Source organism: Etheostoma spectabile, chromosome 12 (genome assembly GCF_008692095.1).
Source record: "Etheostoma spectabile isolate EspeVRDwgs_2016 chromosome 12, UIUC_Espe_1.0, whole genome shotgun sequence".
Taxonomy (NCBI): Eukaryota; Metazoa; Chordata; class Actinopteri; order Perciformes; family Percidae; genus Etheostoma; species Etheostoma spectabile.
This window is the reverse complement of record NC_045744.1, coordinates 28,364,173-28,384,172: the sequence shown is the minus strand read 5'-3', so window position 1 is coordinate 28,384,172 and position 20,000 is coordinate 28,364,173. Positions and strand designations below refer to the sequence as shown.

The 20,000-nt window shown below is 42.2% G+C and overlaps 1 protein-coding gene across 2 annotated transcripts in view; it reads left to right on the top strand.

The window, feature by feature from the left end:
• Nucleotides 1–20,000, top strand: part of kirrel1b (kirre like nephrin family adhesion molecule 1b) — a 99,901-nt gene that overhangs the window by 37,607 nt on the left and 42,294 nt on the right. The gene's annotated exons all lie outside the window — the stretch shown is intronic.

Here is a 20,000-nt window from a genome sequence, read left to right as displayed (position 1 = left end):
AAATCAATCCCTGAACAGAGATATCTAATTGGCCAAATACCTCAAAACAAAAAATCCAAAAGAAATACTAATTATAACAAAATCCAGAGTCAGTGACCAGGAGCTGTAAATTGAAAGAGGTGTACATTTAAAAGTGTGGAGACCAAGAGAGGAACGTGTCTGTGCACACTGCCACCAGGATAGCCAAACAGAATTACATTTCCTATGTACACGTCCCAAATATGAAGACTAAATATTTCCAAAGATTTAAAAAACATACCTACACTGAGGACAAAAAGGTTCCTTTTTCTTTATTGGAAGATAAAAGCACGGCTTGACTAGCAGCTAAATATGTCTTCTCCTGCCACAATACAAAACTAAATAAATAGAGAATTGTATATATTATACTTTTAATTTTTTTATTTCAATTTTTTTATTTTATCTATTTGTGTGCGTATATATATATATATATATATATATACATATATATGTATATATGTGTATGTATATATCTTTGTAGTCTTCAGTATCTACAATTATATCAAGTATCCTGTTTACTTGCATTATTATATCAGATGTATTTACTCCTTGTTGTTTATATGTATGTTTGTTCTTATGCTTTGGCAACACAGATGTAGTTTTTTGTCATTGCAATGAAGCATGAAACATGAAATTGAACTTAAAATTGAATTTACAGAAAGGGCACGAGAGAGAGAGAGAGAGAGAGAGAGAGAGAGAGAGAGAGAGAGAAAGAGAGAGAAAGAGAGAGAAAGAGAGAGAGAGCGAGAGAGAGAGAAAGAGAGAGAGAGAGAGAGAGAAAGAGAGAGAGAGAGCAAGAGAGAGAGAGATGGATTGAAGTCTGAAGATGTGCGAAAATGTGAACAGACAGTGACACCGTAGTCTTTCATTGTCAGACCCTCCTCCACAGCGCTGTGGAGGAGGGTCTGGCTTGTCCACTCAGCATTCCTTGGATGGGAGGAAAACATGCTCTGGTTCATTGGCCTTTCTTTAAACCAATCAAAACCATCCTGGGCGGTGCTAAGCCCCGGACCAGAGCCACAGTGCCACCGCAAACTTGTTTTGGTGGAATGTTTACGTTCAAAAGTACTTTTAGTCGTAGAACAGAAAACTCTGATTGGACAGATAGTCTAGCTAGCTGTCTGGATTTACCCTGCAGAGATCTGAGGAGCAGGTAACCATAGTCCTCAGAAATCCACCGGAGTTTAGAACGCCAACACAATCCCGGAAGTGGAAGGTCGTGGACATAGACTAGAGACACAGCGACCTGATGGGTTGAGGAAATATGGGAGCCGAGAGAGAGAAACTAGTCACTTGTCTTACTCCCTGCAATACTTTTTTTGTTTGTACATTATTTACTTCACTCTGTATATTATATATATTGTTATTTGATCAAACATACTGCCAGTAAAGCGTTATTAAACTGAATTCAATTTGATTGCGAGACAGGGAGAGTTGGTTGAAGCATGCAAGAGACAGAAGAACATGGGGCGTTCATGTTTTATTCACACAGCAGATATACAATCAATGTCTCTTTATATTATTTATGGTTCTTTTTAAATATTTTACTGTCAACAAGCCAATTAGACATTTTAGATGGCTGTGTGCTTGTGTGTAATGCAATTTTTATCGTGTGTGTCTATTCGTGTGTGCGCTTGTTTGTGTATGTTTTCAAGTTTTTGCATATTTCCCCCTCACTCTTTCAGTATGTTTGTTTGTGTAAATGTGTACCAGGGGTCATGTGTGTATATGTGTGTGTGTGTGTGTGTGTGTGTTTGAAATAAGCCGACCCTGCCAAACTGGCTGCTGGGTCTGGGCAAAGGAGAGAGTGTCGAGGAAGAAGGAGGGAAAGAAGGAGGGGAGGATAAACAGGAGGAGGAGGAGGATGTGTGTGTGTATGTGTGTGTCAGCAGTTTGAGTTGGGGGTGAGGAAAGAGTGAAAAGCCTAGATTGAAGTTTGATCAGTTTGTTGTCTCCCCCTTGTCCCACTTACATGTCCCAGTGGAGCCCTGAGCAGGAAGGCAGGCTGGTGTGTATGTGTGTGTGTGTGTGTGTGTGTCTGTTCATGTGTCTGTGCACGTGAAACGCATCAGCACAACCTCGAAGAGAAAAAAATGAGCCAAAACAGATCGGGATAAACAGATAAATAGACGGATTGAAACAGACAGACTGACAGCGAGACGAGCAAAGATAAGAGGGGAGAGACATGAGCTGGAGAGGGCACACAGATAGAGAGATGAAGACAGTGGGAGATGAGTTTGAATCATACACACACATACACACACTCACGCACAAACACACAGCAGCAGCAGGGAGTGATTGACAGAGACTGACAGACACGCCTACAGACTGAAAAAAAAACGATGAGCGGAAAAAGAGTGACGGAGGGATAGGGAAAGACAGAGATAGACGCAGTGATCCACAACTGGATACAAATCGAAGCAGACAGCAGAGAGACAAACAAAAAGACAGACAGACAGACAGTCACTCGCTGTGTTTGTGTGTCCTCGGTTGCTCTGTTAAACACCTTGTGACCAACTCATTTGGTCCCAGCAGTGCTTCATGAGGGCTGGTATATTTGCTGTTGTACGCTCTCAGTGCTGTGTCGGTCTTTTGCAGGGAAATCATCTGCATCACAGGAATTGATGCATTCTCTGTTTCTTTGTTTTGAATATATAGAACAAAATTTCAAGTAGCAGTCTAATGTTGCAGCCAGTGTGGAAATGCTTCAAAATAAGAAATGCTGAAATGTCCAATGGATGCTGGCACTAAGGAAACTCATGCTGCGTCCCAATTTAGGAGTCACAAAGTCATTGGAAAAGACTTTAAAGTTTGTATTTCTAGTCTGTTGGTGCTCTGACAAGACGAAAACCATTCCATGTCAACGGAGTAACACGTCTTATTTTATTTGAACTTGTAGGATGCAAGCACTGTATCCATTGCAGGCCACTCAGCTGTTTAATGCAGCATTAAGGTGATCGCTTCAAAATCACTTTGTTCACTTAGTATTTTTGTCGCGTGTGCTCACGTGATCATCCGTCATTGGTGAATATGGGTTATTTGGGCCCTAAAAACTTGCATGATGATGGCAAGCACCAAACAACACAGATACTACGGTATGTCAGCGTTTTTATTTGGTCTGTTAGCGCAAGCATAGTTTATGTCAATGACGTTTCATTTCTGGGATTGATAAGGTGTTGCAGGATTTCACTCACCTTCCGCTGTCTTTTCATTCTAACCTCCGGTGGATTTCTGAGGACTATGGTTAACTGGTAAATCCAGACAGCTAGCTAGACTATCTGTCCAATCTGAGTTTCCTGTTGCAACTTTTGAACGTATACAGTACATGATCCACCAAAACAAGTTCCTTCCCGAGTCTATTTTGCAGAGGCACCTTGGCTCCATCTGGCGCTTAGCCCAAGACAATTGTGATTGTGAAGAAATGCCAATAAACCAGAACATGTTTTTATCCCATCCTGTAATGCTGTGTGGACCAGCCAGACCCTCCTCTGCAGAGCTGTCGAGGAAGGTCTGGCAATGTGCGACTGGCAGGGATCGCCGGAATTCAAGATTCAAATTTCGTTAACAGAAAATAAAACTTGATCTACAGGAAATGTAAGCTCTGAGAGTGTCTTTGCTTTGACAGGCTGCGGCTGTGCTTTTCCTCGCTACTCCTGCAGGGATGGAGAGAGAGAGTAAAAGGAAGACAGTTACTATATAGAGCAGGGATCCAACCTATTACCTTAATTCTGCCCTTACAGAAAATTTCACTAAGATCACTTTTAAAAATGTGTTTCCCAAAGACAAACTTTATTCAGCCTAATTATCAGGGCAAAGCGGGTCCGGCTCTCCTCGAAACCAGGAGTCCCCTGATAGAATTGGCAGGCCTCTTGGGAGGTCAAAACACTGATTGACTGACAGATGATTTCTGGGAAATGCAGTACTGCAATGGCACAGCACCAAGCTCTGAGCACCTTAGATGTCACTAAATGAACAGAAAACACACATATTTTGATGTTTTTTTTCAAATAGAAAATAGCCTAATGCGCTAACTTGTCTCTTTATAACTTTGTTTGACTAGCTAAATTAATATTTCAACTTTCTGTAACAATGTATAAAATAGGATGACTGATTGATTCAATCTCCATTACTGTTTTAACACATTGCTCTTAAATTACATCAGTCAGGGAATACAGGGATTCCCTAAACTGTAACTCCATGCCAGACCTAAAACATACAGTATGTGACAGAGTCCAAATTAGCACACAGAGAGACCTGAAAGGCCATTTTTCATATTTTACATTCTTTGCAATAGCAAGATCAGATCTTCAAAGTCTGTGGTAGCTGAGGTATCTTGCACTCACATCAGAGAAAAGAAATGATGAATGTTGAATGCTGCTCTGAAGTTCTGACAGAAAAGGGCCTTCAATGCACTGCTTTGGCAAGCTTTCACACCTCTCAACTCCGCTCTATTGACGTCTTGCAACATGACGTGCAGGAACGTCAGGAAAAATGTCAGGCAGTCACTGTGGGAGGAGACGGGAATTTGACATGATTTTTTTTCAAATGCAGGGGAAAACATAAAATGCAAATTAGATGTGTTTAAATGAGTCGCATTGTGGAAACTAAATTCACACACAGACTTTCAAGAAGTTGATTTCTGTTTGGCAAGTTGTCATCGCGCTCTCGTGTCGTATAGTGCAAGCAATATTTCAGACTCCATGAACTTTGACTCCATGCAAATTTTTAATTATAAATACCAACTTTTTCAGGCAATGTAGAATCCCTTTATTTAGGTACAACATGCCTAAGAACTATTTATACTATCCTGTACAAAAATCCTTTTCCGGCCAATTAGGATCTGGATCCGAGGATATCATCAAACACGTTTCTTAGACATGGCTGTTAATGTGTTCTCATCTCTGTACTATGTGTATAATTGTTGTCTAGCTGTGTGTGTGTGTATTTTCCTCTTTTGAGCGGATCTGCTCGGGAACGCAAAATGAATTTCAGTTTGAACTAAAGTTGTATCGTATCTTAACCTGCAGACTTTACTTTCTCGCCTCGAGAATTCAGCTTTTGTACTTCTTGGAAGGAAGACCTCACTCTTGTTCATGCTGCATTACTGCAGTAACTCCGTACAAAATTCACTCATTACCACTGTAACTTATTAACAATTAGATTAAACCGTACGAACGTTTAAATTCGTGTGGCAGCAGAAGCTCGGATTTTCCACTTCAACTGGACTTTTTTCATCATTATTAAGATAAAAGTACCCTCGTCCCTGTCTGCCAGCTGAGTTTTTTGTGCTCTTGTTCACGGGGCTACAGCGAGATTATTTCTCTCCACACCGTTTCACTTCACGGCAGAATCTCATCTCCTCTGCCTCAGTGGAGTTCACATCACCGATTCTTATTGAAGGGGAAATCGCACAGCATTGCTGAGCAAGGTCGTTATTTGGACTAATCTGCTCCCGACTTAATTCCGTTCCTCTGATCCGACGGCCAGGTTGGAGTCAGAGGATGTGGCTAATGATGTAGTTGCAGCATTGTCTGGGAATGCAGAGAATACACACACACACACACACACACACACACACACACACACACACACATAGATACTTGCAGACATTCACTTATGTGTATGAGTTCTCTTTGATGTCACACATTAACACACACAGTTGGCTTTACCCCCCCCACCCATCTACTGAAACTTAGTAAAACATCTTTTCCACATGATTCCACTAAATCATGTAAGTATTCTGTATCTACTGATTCCAGGGCTTCATTGCTCACTTTTAGTGAAATATTCAAACACGACACTGTTTTTTAACGACTGCCTCTACACATCAAACGGAGATGATTTACTTTTAGATGTGGTTCTAATATTTTATGCAGATGTTCCTGTTTCTAACGATGACCTATTTATGTAATGTCTCTGGAACCTTTGGATTAGACCAGATTTTAAAATGAAGATAATGTTTGTTGTTTGTAAGTCAATTGGACTTTACTTTAAAGCTCTCCCAATCAATATATTTTATCGTGTTGAAACATCTCATGTAAAGGGGCTTGCTCACAGAAATGGACCCACAGAATCGTTTCACCTAACTAACACCACAAAGATGTTTTTTTTCTCTTTTTGCTTATAGATTTGATTTTTGAGACACATTTTAGCTCTGAGAAACTTACTGTGAAGACAAAAGACAAACTTAGCAAATATCTGGTAAAGAAAGAGGTTCTGTGTTAGTCAGTGTTTCTGTACTCAGTACCATTCATTCCAGTCAGTAGTCATGGATACGTAAACCACAAAGAAACCAATGGTTAAATAATTGATACTGTATTTTGTACATAAAACACCTTACGATTCGTTTACTGCGTGCCTGCATTTAACACGCAGACTTTGTACTTATGAACTTGTAATGATTCTTATCGACATAACCTTAACCTAGACTTTAATCATCCAACTACTCCTTCCACAAACCTTAATCTCAGACCGATTTGAGTCATAACCCTAAAACTAGGTCTAAGCCCCCAAACTACCTTCATAGTGGGGACTAGCCAAAGTGTCCTCACTTTCCAAAAATCGTCCTCACCCAGCGTCTCCAGTGGGTCCTCACAAAGATAGAACACACACACACACACACACATACACACACACGCACACACGCACAAACACACACACACACACACACACACACACACACACACACATTCGTCCATGCACTTGGTCTAATTTTTATCGAATGCAACATTCACAGCATTGACCTGCTCACTCATACGCATACTCAACCCTCTCACATGCACCAAAAAACACACATACACGCAAACAACCCCCTACACACACACACACACACACACACACACACACACACACACGTACACACACAAACACACAATTACCCCTCCTCTTCTCACATGCTTTTTCACTCTGTGCTCATTTGGTGATGTTAATGCCAGCAGACATGTACAGTGTGCTCAAACAGCAGAGGGAGGCAAGAGTGTCTGTGTGTGTGTGTGTGTGTGTGTGTGTGTGTACAAATGTGAGTGTGCGTACGTGTATGTACTTACCACTCTTAAAAACCAATTAACAGCGCACAGCAGCATAGCCCCCCCACCCTCCAAATGAAGAGGTGAATTAAACATCACCAAGACCAGATGGGAAGAAATCATAGAAAGAAAGAGAGAGGGATGAATAATTGAAGACAGAGGGGATCGTAAAAAAGGGGAAATAAAACTGAAATAAGAGATGAAATGAAATGAAAGAAAGAAGAAGTCAATTAGAGCGACTCAGAGAGAGCTGCAGGGAGAGACACATAGGAAGAGGGGATTGCTGCAAGTGTATGTGTGTGTGTGTTTGTTCTTGTGTGTGTTTGCGAGCATGTGCACACAGTGTTTGTGTGCGTCTCTCTTGCCTGTTTCCCGGAGTCAAACTGACACAACCCAGTTGTTTGAAGTCGACGGCAGCAGTCAGATGCAACGGGTGATGATTAGGCCGCATTCTCTTTCCCGAAGCTGAACTTCAGTAGGACTTCAACGTCGTTCTGTACGAGTGTGCATTGCTTTATATGTGCGTGGGTGTGTTTGTGTGACAATAAATAAGCTGCGAACCAGGGGCCCATTTCCAAAAAGCGACTTGTGAGCACTGCTCAGACACAGATCACAAATAGTGGCGGCATCACGTTTATCAAATGACTGCTCGGAAATGAAAAACAAATATGTGAGTCATACAGGTCCTTTGGATGCTCGTGTGTGGGTCGCAGGTCTGACATTTGTTTTGATTGGTGAAAGGTGTCAAAAAGACCTAGTGATGAAATAATCTCATGTGTCAAATCAAAACTTTTAATGTATAAAAAAAACAGCATCTGGACCTTCATAGATACATGTATTTGTGAAATTAGACTAGCATTACATGTTGCTGTAACAAACAATAGAATAAAGAGTAGAGGGCGTTCATTTATTTAATTTTCCGTATTTAATTAAAGAAAAAAGTATATTCTGCCCTTTTAGTTGGGCGGAAGTAACCTGTCCACATCCAACACAGTTTCTCTATCAATGCCATTATACCATCTTGTGTTTCCACTATCATTGACATTCATTCAGTTGGTGGTAGGCTGCTGACTCAGTTTTTAGTGCCCCAGTAAGCCCTTACCACATGCTTCTTAACATAAAAATGATTCCAATTCCACACAGATTGTAATTTAGGAAAAAGAGAGCTCTGGTATTGTATCAGCAAATACCCTGAGTTGAGGTATCAGGAGAGAAAAACTTGGTAACATCACAGATGCAGGCAGACAGGCAGGCAGGCAGGCAGGCAGACAGGCGGACAGGCAGACAGACGGCAGGCGACAGACAGGCAGGCAGGCAGACAGAGGACAGGCAGACGGAGGACAGGCAGGCAGGCGGCGAGGGCAGACAGACAGACAGGCAGACAGACAGCAGCCAGGCAGGCCAGGCAGGCAGGCAGGCAGGCAGGCAGGCAGGCAGGCAGACAGAAGGACAGGCAGACAGACAGACAGACAGACAGACAGGCAGGCAGGCAGACAGACAGACAGGCAGACAGACAAACAGGCAGGCAGGCAGGCAGCAGACAGACAGACAGACAGACAGGCAGGCAGGCAGGCCAGGCGGACAGACGGACAGGCAGACAGAGGGACGGGCAGGCGGCAGCAGACAGACAGACGACTGCAGAGGCAGGCAGGCAGGCAGACGGACAGGCAGACAGACAGCCAGGCAGGCAGGCAGACAGACAGGCGGACGGCAGACAGACGACAGGCAGACAGGCAGGCAGGAGGCAGACAGAGGACAGGCAGACAGACGGACAGGCAGGCAGGAGGCAGGCAGGCAGACAGACAGACAGGCAGCGCGGACAGGCAGGCAGGCAGGCAGACAGACAGACAGGCAGACCGACGGACAGGCAGGCAGGCAGAGACAGACAGGCAGACAGACGGACAGGCAGGCAGGCAGGCGGCAGACAGACAGGCGACAGACGGACAGGGCGGCAGCAGGCGGACAGACAGACAGACAGGCAGGCAGACAGGCAGCCAGGCAGGCAGGACAGGCAAAACAAGCAGGCAGCAGACAGATGAGGCGAGGCGACAGGCAGACGGCAGGCAGACAGGCAGGCAGGCAGACAGACAGACAGACAGGCAGAGTAGCAATAGAAGTAGGTAAATACTGATGTGATCCTTACATTTTTGTGTAGCAGCAATGTCAACGTGTCTTACATGTCAGTAAAGTCTTTGCATAGTGCGCTGTAGACTGTAGCTATGTTTCCATCCACGTGTTTTTATCCAAATGAAATGAAAAATGCCTTACATTCAACACTGCAAGCATTTCCGCAATAAGTTCAGTCTCATCGGATTTTATCTTGATTAACACATGGCTTATGCGATAAACGCAGATGGAAACGTTAGTTATTGAATAAATAATGGATTGCAATTACATTTTAAGTCATTTTATGCTTGCAACCCCCCACAAAACAAAGAAGTTTTAGTTAATTTCCGCCCAGTATTTTCACTCTGTTTGCACACATGGCGGGTGTCAACAAAGACTGATGTAAGTGGACGGACGAGGAGACAAGAAACTTCTTGAATTTAATTTACAAGCAAATTGTAACGGCTATTTTAGATAGCAACAATCTAAGAAATGTCCTAATTTATCAAGAACTGGCGAAGGAAATCGCCAACAAAGGGCAGGACAAGCCGTGGGACGTCCTCCGGAGTAAATGGAAGGCGCTCAAACAGCGAGACAGAGTTGTCTTGCAGCGGCACATAAGCACTATTTCTACTTGTGCAATATTGATCATGTGTTGATAGACGCCAGGATCCATTTTGTCTAGCAAAACTTTGTTCACAAATGTTACCTTGAATGTTCTGCGACTTAGTGGAAAAATGAATGGAAACATCAATTCAATATACCAATTTGACCACAAAACAGCGTTTGACGTCCTTATCCACTGGTTTTTATGCGCTTTAAAGCCGTTGGATGGAAACACACTTTCACCAGCTTTATTTGCATGAGTTTTTTACCGAACTTCAGCTAATTTGATTGACAAGTGGATGGAAACATAGCTTGTGTGTGTGTAGGCAAAGGAAAATATCTGCATTAATATCCAGATGTGGAGTGATTTTGGGAGTGTAATTAAGTACATTTGTTTGTAAGTGCATTAAGATTTAAGTGTACATTCAACTCTGCAGACATTTGTGCAATATGTGTGTGTGTGTGAGTGTGTTTGTGTGTGTGTGAGTGTGTGTGTGTGATTTCCAATAACTGCTCAGTTTGCTCAGCATCTCCTCTGTGGTCGGTGTCCCGCTGCTCCTCAGTTCTGCTGAAAGTGTTTTTGAGGGGAAATAAAAGCAGCGTTTGGTGGAGAGAGGTACACTGGGAAATCACTAAGCCACTGTTTACAGCAAACACTGAGCGAGCCGGGACACACAGTGACAACGTTACGATCCCGGTGTCTGTCCCTTTGTATCTGTCTCGCTCAGTCCTTCTCTGTCTCTCTGTCTGCTCTCGTGTTTGTCTCTGTCAGTTTAATGCAGTACACTTCAGGAGCATAAATGGTACATGGATGACGTTCCCCAAAACATCAAAATACACAAGGCAGCAGTAAACGTATCATCCCACAGGAATGATGCATCAGAAACAAACCGGTCGCTGTATACTGACCTTAGTTAAATGACTGCAGAGACATGTGGCTTTGGAATGTAACACAGCAGTCAGATTACTTTTCTGTAGTTGCTTTGTGTGTGTCTAGCTTCTCTATAGTATTTCCCCCACTGCAGACTTTAAGGGACCGTTAATGCCTTCCTATAAGGAAGACAAATACAGCAGAATCATTCAAATAGAGAATTATAGCAAACCAAAACCAATTAATAAGCAAATCTAATCAGACGCAGTGATGCGTTAAACATTGTTTGCATGCGCACGCCATATCTAACTCTGTATCTATAATGAATCCATCCTTTCTCTGCTGTCTTAAGACGGCATTCTTTAATGCACCACTTCTTCCAGCTTGTGTTTTTTTTACCTTCTCTTCAAGATGGCATTAAGACGGGAAACAGCCCTGTGCTACGAAGCTGCTTAAAAAGAGGCATGGGTGTTTCAGATGGGACGCGCAAGCACTGCTTACTGTACATCCAGATCTCATATTAATAATATAATATAAATGATACAATAACGCATAAACATAACGCATGTGTTCTAGCAAACATTAAGCTTGGTTTAACATTTTTTCAGTTCCCCCTTGTGTTTTTTGGCTGGAGCCCTTGGCGTCTGAACCCCCGCTGCATCAAAGCAGTCATCCCATTGAAATAAGTGAGGGTGCTGGGTTTTATACACAGTGCTTGTAAAGAGGCTTAAAAATATTGCCAAATTATGAAAAAATGTTGTGTTCATGCGGAAGACGTGAAAATATGGTATACATTATGTAAAAAAGAAGCATTTTAACTGTTATATAAGAATGTCAATTAAGAATGGAAAAATGCTTTATTTCCCAGCTGACACATGATTATAACATTAATTCAGACTGACCACTGTGGCAGAATCTGCAGTTTTTCAGAAAATGCTTTATCAACACATTTATTCACTTATTTTTTGGAGTGCTGATGATTTTTGTTGGGATGATTTTAGTGTAGTCTATATAAACAGGAACTCCACTTCGGGGATTGTTTGGGTGCTGCCGGATTTGGTCTTTGGGAACTGGGACTATGGTTACCTGCTCCTCAGATCTCTGCAGGGTAAATCCAGACAGCTTGCTAGACTACCTGTCCAATCGGAGTTCTGTTGCACGACTAAAACTACTTTTGAACATTAACATGTTACAACAAAACAAGTTCCTTCCCGAGGCACATTGCTTCGTCTGGAGATTAGCGTTGCCCAGGATGATTGTGATTGGTTTAAAGAAACACCAATAACCAGAGCACGTTTTCCTCCCGTCCCAGAATGCTGTGTAGGCCAGACCCTCCTCCACAGTGCTGTGAAGGAAGGTCTGGCAATGCCAGACTAATTTTAATCTAATGACCCTCCCCACTTCCATTCAACTATCTGGGTCCAATTGTTAGCCAAGAAATATCGCAAAAAATCCTGAAGTGAATCCTGGGGACAGAGGAGCCTTTCTTTATGTCTCCAAATACTAGTCTTACTGTGTCACTCCATCCCTGCATTTCCCCCCCCCCTTTCTCTTCTTTTCTGTTCTGTGTTTTATTCTTTCTTTCCCCCTCTCTCCCTCCCTCTTTCCTCTGTCCCACTCTCTCTCTCACACACACACACTCACAAACACACACACACACACACACACACACACACACACACACAAACACTCTCTTTTCAATCTCTCATGCAAACACCTTTTCTTTTTTACTCTCCTGTCCACACTTTGCCCTTTGCTGCCTTTTCAGAAATGGCAAATATATACACACGGCATACACAACACAACAATGACAGATATGTATGCAGCATGCTTGTAAACACGGACAAAACACACACACATACACACACACACTCACACACATACACACACACACACACACCACACACACACACACACACACACACACACACACACCACACACACCCCTCACACAGACACAGCGTGGTGTGAAGCAGTTGAAATGGGAGCGAGCTGTAGCCCGGAGGCAGAGCTGGGACATGAATACACGGAGAGGGTCAGCGTGGCAGTTTTTGGGGGCGGAGGTTAGGAGTATGAAGGCTTCAGGGTGTGGAGGATTGCAATTTAGGGTTACAAACCTCACAAACTGTCCTTTCAGTTTGACATAGGAATGGTTTCCTTGCATTGTATTTGGCCCTTAGTGGCCCCATTAGAGGTTTTGAAGTTTAAGGCAACAGGAATTAATCATTTCTCAATGAATAATGGGTCCATGTCTGAGAAGATAACAAGAAGTCACACTTTGAAGTCCAGAAATAAAAAAAAATGCTGACTTTTAATTTTTTACAGAGACCTTTTCTGATTTGAGTGAGCAGTATACTATTCTTTCTGTCTGGTCCTCGAGCCAATCAAAAGCTTCTGAACTGCTTGGAAATGTGAAGCTACCTGATAAGTTTCACTTCTGTCTATAACAGCAAAAGACAGACACTAAAGGGCAACAACATTGTTAAGTAATCATAACTAACTAATAATAAGATAAAATGTAAGACAGCGCAAGTGACATTTACCTAAATCAAGACAAACAGCCTCTCATAGCACCAGATAATCAACCCACCTCACAACATAACTAAATATAGATCATCATTGTCGTTTAAGTTTGTCATGCGAGTCAGACCGTGGATCAAACGATGCAACACAATGAAATTGGCCATAGGGTTTAAACCTGGAAGTTACTTACTTGGCTAGTTGCCTGCATAAACGTATGAATAGACTCATGTCAACTTAGACTGTAAACATACTACAACTTAACCGACAATCAAAATCATGCTCACTGTTAAGCTTTGCTAGTCCCTCAGGATTTAACCTGCACTTGTTTGAATTTCTAGCTCACCTGTTCTAATGGGGCCTTTTACATCGGCCTCGTTTAGTTTGTTGAAATCCCAACAGAGTTCTTTTGCCCCGCTGGTGCGGTTCGTTAGGGCAGGAGAAAACGTGTCAGTCGCACTCGGTATGCACCAAAAGCGGACCAAACAAGCGTACCGAGACCTGCTTGGTGGTCTCAATGCGCTTTCAATCAAACTCTGGAGCAGTTTGTTTGTGGTGAGACCGTGATCCGACCTCAAACCACACCAACTATATATAGTATATACAGTACTCCTCCAGTCTGACCTAATGTCTCCTGTAGTCAGATGTGTTTCTCTTACAGAAATAGACATCACTCACATCCCCGTGGTCAAACCAGCCTCTGCTAAAGTTGAAGACAGACACTGATGCTGTTAGTCGACAATTTTTTTGGATCTGTGGGTTAAAGCCCATGTTCAGCATTCTGTCAGCCTCATCCAGCAAGAGATAAGAACGAAGCACGAGCAGAGTGAAGTGACCAGAGCAGGTAGTAACACTGCTCACAAAACAATGTCTGATTATACACCCTTGTGTTGTCTTTACCGTCCAAAAATGTTGAAAATCAACACTTTTGTTGATGCTTTTTATCAATGTTTTTAACTTTTTCTCACGTTTTTGTCCCTTTTTTTCAACACTTTTGATTCTTTTTTCTATGTTTGTGACTTTTTTTGATGCTTTCAACACTACGTAACACTAACTTATTAACTTTAGTTTCAGCTATTTTTTTGAAGTTTATGTTCAATAAACCTCATTTATAGGAAATTATACCTAATGTTTGAGTTAGAAAAACAGAAATTAGGAATTATTTAGACTAAAATTAAAGGAATTATGTTGATTGTTAATCACAGACTGGAATATGTCAAGTTTTACTCAATACTATTTCAAAACCACTCCAATTGTGTTTCAAATGCTATAACACTGAATAAAACACCCCCAAATGAATGAAAGTAGAGATTTGTACTTGCCAAAGAGCGTGGAATCAGTCATGTTATTTTAGGTAGTTAAAAAGAACATTGACATAGGAAAACGGGTCAATTTGACCCGAGGACAACATAAGGGTTAAATGAAATGAGAGGGTTTGACAATGAAGATGCAAGAAATATGACTCCAGAACACAAGACCTTCCTGTATTAACATTTTTGCTCCCGCCCCAGACACATCTGACCAATAACAGGAGTGAAAGTTTTTGCGGGATTTTAGTGACACATTTTAGTACGCTTGGAGATTTCCAGCTGTGAAACCAAACCAAGTTTGCAAACTCATCAACTGATTCGGACCAAAGCAAACAGACTAAAGGTGTGAAAACACCCTTAGTTGGTTGAATCGCACTAGAGTTAGTTTTACCCCTGGTTCTTTGGGACAGGTGTGAGTGCACGATGAAGTGTCCATGAAGTAGACATAAACATGCTCCTGCCCCAGACAGTGAATGTTCTTTTGAGCTTTGTAATAATGCTATACGGTACGCTTGGCTTTTTCTCTTAGTGAACCGAAACCAAATCAAGGGGAAAACGCTCCAAGATTACAAACTCAACAACTGATTCAGACCAGAGCAAACTAACTATTGGTGGGAAAACCCCAAGAGAGTCCATGTTTTCCACCAAGTATTAATACTTCAACTCATGTCTAATGGAATGCATCAAAATGTCTTTGAAAAGATGAGAATACTTCACACTTAAATTTTAAGTGCACTTGATGAAGGGCTAGTTAGATAGCACTTGTATAGATGTTTAATTAGGCTCAGTCTGACGGGGGGAAAAAAGAGGACAGTGTGAATAAAAGATATTAAAGACATTAAGGATAATATGTTTGGACACTGAGGCTGTTATTGTGAAGCTCTGTCTATTGTACCACTGGGTCATTACGCAATGAGCGGGAGAGAGAGGATGATATGATGTACCTAACATTATCCCTCAGCGTAATGGTGCAGGGCAGCAAGGATGGAGAGGAGGAAAGAAAGGATGAGAAGGAGGCAGGGAAGAGACAGACAGAAAGAGCTGCAGAGACAGGGAAAGACAGAGGGAGAGGAAGGGAAGAAGAGGGATGATAGAAACACAGGATGAAAGAAATTGTCAAAGATATGGAGAGAGATCAATAGAAAGAATACGAGAGATGCTAGAGAACTTTAGAGAGGTAAGGAAAGAGAGAAGATGGAGAGTCCAGAGGAAGAGAAACAGAAATGGTCAAGAGAGAGAGCAAAAGATGTTAAAAGACAGAAAACTTGTGATGTTGACAAAGACAAAAAAGAAAGAACGAAAGTTAGACAAAGTTAGACGAGAAGAGAGACGTAAAGCAACAAGGAAAGAGAGGCAAGAAGAGACAGAAAGGGGGTAAACCTGGAAGGGGAAGCAAGATAGAAAGGAAAGAGAAAATGAGGGATAAAAGGAAAGTGAAGAAGGAAAGGGATTAAGGAGAGGGAAGGGGTGAGCACATGGGAGAGGAAATACACAGGGAATTTGAAAGTGGAGGGGAAGAAGAGAAGGAGCAGTGTGTGCTTGTGTGTGTGTGTGTGTGTGTGTGTCTGCGTGTGTGTGTGTGTGTGTATATGTGTGTGTGTTGGGGGGAGGAGGCGGCGGAGTATCCCGTAGGGTTAATTACATCTCTGTTCTCTGTCAGTGCAGCTCTCTCCTCCGCGATCTGAGTCCCTGCTGCAGGCTGACAGGCCACACACACACATACACACACACACACACACACACACACACACACACACACACACACACACACATGCATATGCACACAAATATATACCCACACACTCATAATCACAGATAAATACACACGCATCCATGCACACTCAAATGTCTCAACACACAAAAAGAAATGAAATGTTCTCTGTCTCCTCCTTTTTGTCTTCTCGTCAATATTTCTCTCTCTCTCTCTCTCTCTCCCTCTCTTATACACACACACACACACACACTGTCCCAGGAGACCATATGCTGGTCTGAACAGAGTTTAAGGAAGTGGACCCTAACTCGTAATAGCTGTTAATTTTTCCATAAATCATGCCTAACATGACCCACGTGTAAATCCCTCCTGTCTATAATATATAACATCCTAGCAACTCCATCTTCTTCTTCTCTGTAGAAAACAACAGCAGCTTCTATTCTCATTGCTTTGTCTCTGACTTCTGCAGATAAAAGATGCACACAGTTCCAGTCTGGGAATATCACACATAGATTTGTTTTTCCAACAGGTTTTAGGAAGTATTTTGGCAACTTCTTCAGGGTTGTCTGACTTATTATGAATATAAAAAATACTTTGATGGCATTCTTTATTTACATAGAAACTAAATGTTTATGTAAGTAGTCAATCTACCCGTCTGCCATTTAATTCATTTTTGTGGTAGTGAAGAAACAGTTTTTAATCACTTTGTCTTCATGTTCTACTTAGCTTCCCCGTCTGCCTCTGTATGTTTTGTGTGTTGGATGATGCATTTCAAGTGTGATTTGTCATTTGTTTAACCTGTAGTCTTCAAAATGACAACCTGAGAACAAGTGAACTATATACAGTTCAAGTTCAATGTCAAGAGTGTGACAGGGATTTAATTCATTCTTGTCTACTGAGGCTTTTTTGAGTTGCAAAATTTGCAATATTGTGTATATTCTTATTAGTCTATCAGCCTATTTGATTGTTTAAGGGGAAGATTAGGGGAAGTAAGAGAAATTAAGTAAAAGATTGTTTCAATTAATATGGCCGACTAAATAAAGGCTTTTATTAACGTTGCTTTTGTCCTTCTCGCTTTCCCTAAAAGTGCTTAAAGAACTTTCCTGTGGACAATACTTTCTGAGCATTCTGTAGCGGTACGGAAGGAGGCAGGCAACAAAGGTCCCGGGTCAGATTCAAACTGTTAGAACATCAGAGCAAATCGGTGACTCTAATAAGACTACCCAGTCCCACAGCAGTTCGTGAAATGGTCACGTTATTTTGATCTATCGATTTGTCAACAGGGACACGATTTTCTTGTTTATTTTGTGGTGGTCACCACAAAATGGGAATGTGTCCATTTCAAGAACTGCTAAGAGACTGGGCAGTGGCAGCCTGTCCTGGGGGACAACAATGGCCGCCGGAATGAAACACCACACGCCGGCAACAACTGGCATGACACTAGGCTGCACTGGGGGACACAACAACGGGGAAATGAAACGCCACACGACGGTGACAACAACGGGACAGACCACCACATGCGGGACGCGCTACAACAACAAGACAGGGAAAGGATCCGTCACACGCTGGAGACGGCGACAACAACGGGACGGTTGTGGTTAGGAAAGAACAACAGGAAAAGGACCTGCCACACGTGGGACACATTCCCCGGTCTCCTGGGTGAAAGTCCAGTGTTGTTTACCAAACTCCTTACGCGGGTTCTTGGCTTTTCAATATTGCTCGCTACCATAATCGTGCTGTTATCATGAAAGATTCTTCCCATTGAAATACATTAGTTTAAAATTCATGCTCACCCCCACCACAAAAAAAACAGTAAATTGTGTCCCTCTACACAAATCAATAGATTAAATAACGTCACCATGAAACCACAAGACTGGGCTGAATAAGAGCTCTTTAATTTGGTGAGCTGACACCAAAAGTAATCCAGTAAACTGAATTTACATAGGACTCAAAACTGGATTACAAAATGTTTCACAAAGGTACATAAATAGGTATAAGTCAATTAAAAATGTGTCTGTAGATTGGATTTCAAACATTCAACAGAGTTTACTTACCTGCTCCCTGGGGGAGGATTGTTCTATAACCTGGGAGCAAGGGCAGCTAACATCCTGGTCAGCACAACCTCTGATACAGTCTGTAAAACTTCCCTGTATCTTGTGTTGGATTTAATATTTCAACCTCACAACATGTCTAGAAAAGAACACATCCAAACAACAGCAAAAGTTGAGCGTTTTTATTACAGTGAATTTTCCCTCAAATTTCAAAAGGAGAGCACAACTCCCAGTCAAAGCAGTTGTCTTCTTGATTCAGTATTCAAACGGAGGGCTGATGTATATCAAAGTGCTTCTTGTGAAGTCTGAAGATTCCTGTCTTTAATAAAGGAGCCTTCTCCACAAATAACACGACAGGTTGTGTAATCCTCCTGACAAATCGGTAAATCTCCCTGTTGTTTGCACCTTTGTGGTTCAATCCCACTGAGACGTGTCCCTCAGAGCCACGGCCTGCTTTATTAACCACTTCTGCCTTAATTAGCTAATAGGATTGTTTTAACCATGATCCAAGAACAGAATAGCCCACGGGAAGACAAACACCAACTCTGTGCTAGTGTGTGTGTGTTGTTAGATTGTGTATGTACGGTGGCTGAGACGGTTCAACGTATACCCAAAAGCCAAGACACAATCGCACACACACACGCACAAACGCACATACACACACACACACACACACACACACACACACACACACACACACAAACACACTTTCCAAACCAACCGTATTGAGGGCATTTGCCGCTGGGAGCTGATCAATAACCAGATTGATATGGTTAACAAGTTACAATCACGTAACATTGGGATATAATATTTGTGTGATTTACAATAAACAGCTTCACTAAATGTGACAAACTATAGACTTTAAACGTAGCGCTCGCCACATTCAGATAAGGTTAGCTTTGTGGCCTAAATGGCAGAGTATACATGTGAAAATAATACTGATTTTGAACAACATTGCTTATTTGTGACAATCACATAGCAACTGTAATCCTAATTAGCCAGGAACCGTGTTTCTCTTACTTCTCAAACATACAAAAACGTTCCTCCTCCGGCTCCGTTAGTCAACAACACGCTCATTTCCGTTGTCGCTTATTTATTTGTGTTGTAGCTTCTGCGTTATTGTTGTGGTTTTTGTGTTTTAGGTTTTGTATGTGTTGAACCGTCTTGGCCACCTCATCTACGTGTGTGTGGATTTGTCTTCCGCTGTGTGACCGTGCAATTGTAAATGACTCAGTGAGGTGTGTGTGTGTGTGTGTGTGTGTGTGTGTGTGTGTACAAGTGCATAAATTAAGTGTGATTTAATGCTGCATGTGTGCAGGAGCTTCTGTTTATGTGAGATAGTGTATGTTTGTGTGCCCATGCACGTGCGTGTGCATGTGTCATCTAAGGCACCCCAGTCTCCTTCTCTGCCTTAATTAACGCGCCTTCTTGCAAGACTTTCTCTGGAATATGAAACAATTTTACCTGATGATGCAAACGGCTGAAAACAGCGCAGGGTGGGTGCATCGCCTCCTCACCTGACACTTTCTCTTTATGCGAGAGCGTTAATGTATGCCGGCGCTACTCTTGTAGTTTTTATATCCGTGTATTTTAGCGCCACTGCAATAGCCAAAAGGCTTATTTTGCTGGAGGAAATGAGTGTGTGTAAGCAAAATCCTTTGTACTCTGATGAAAAAGAGCAGGCTGTGTCACAGCTTGGCAATGATGTTCTTGCAACACAAGCACACTTGCACATCCCTGCAGACACACACACACACACACACACACGCACGCACACACACA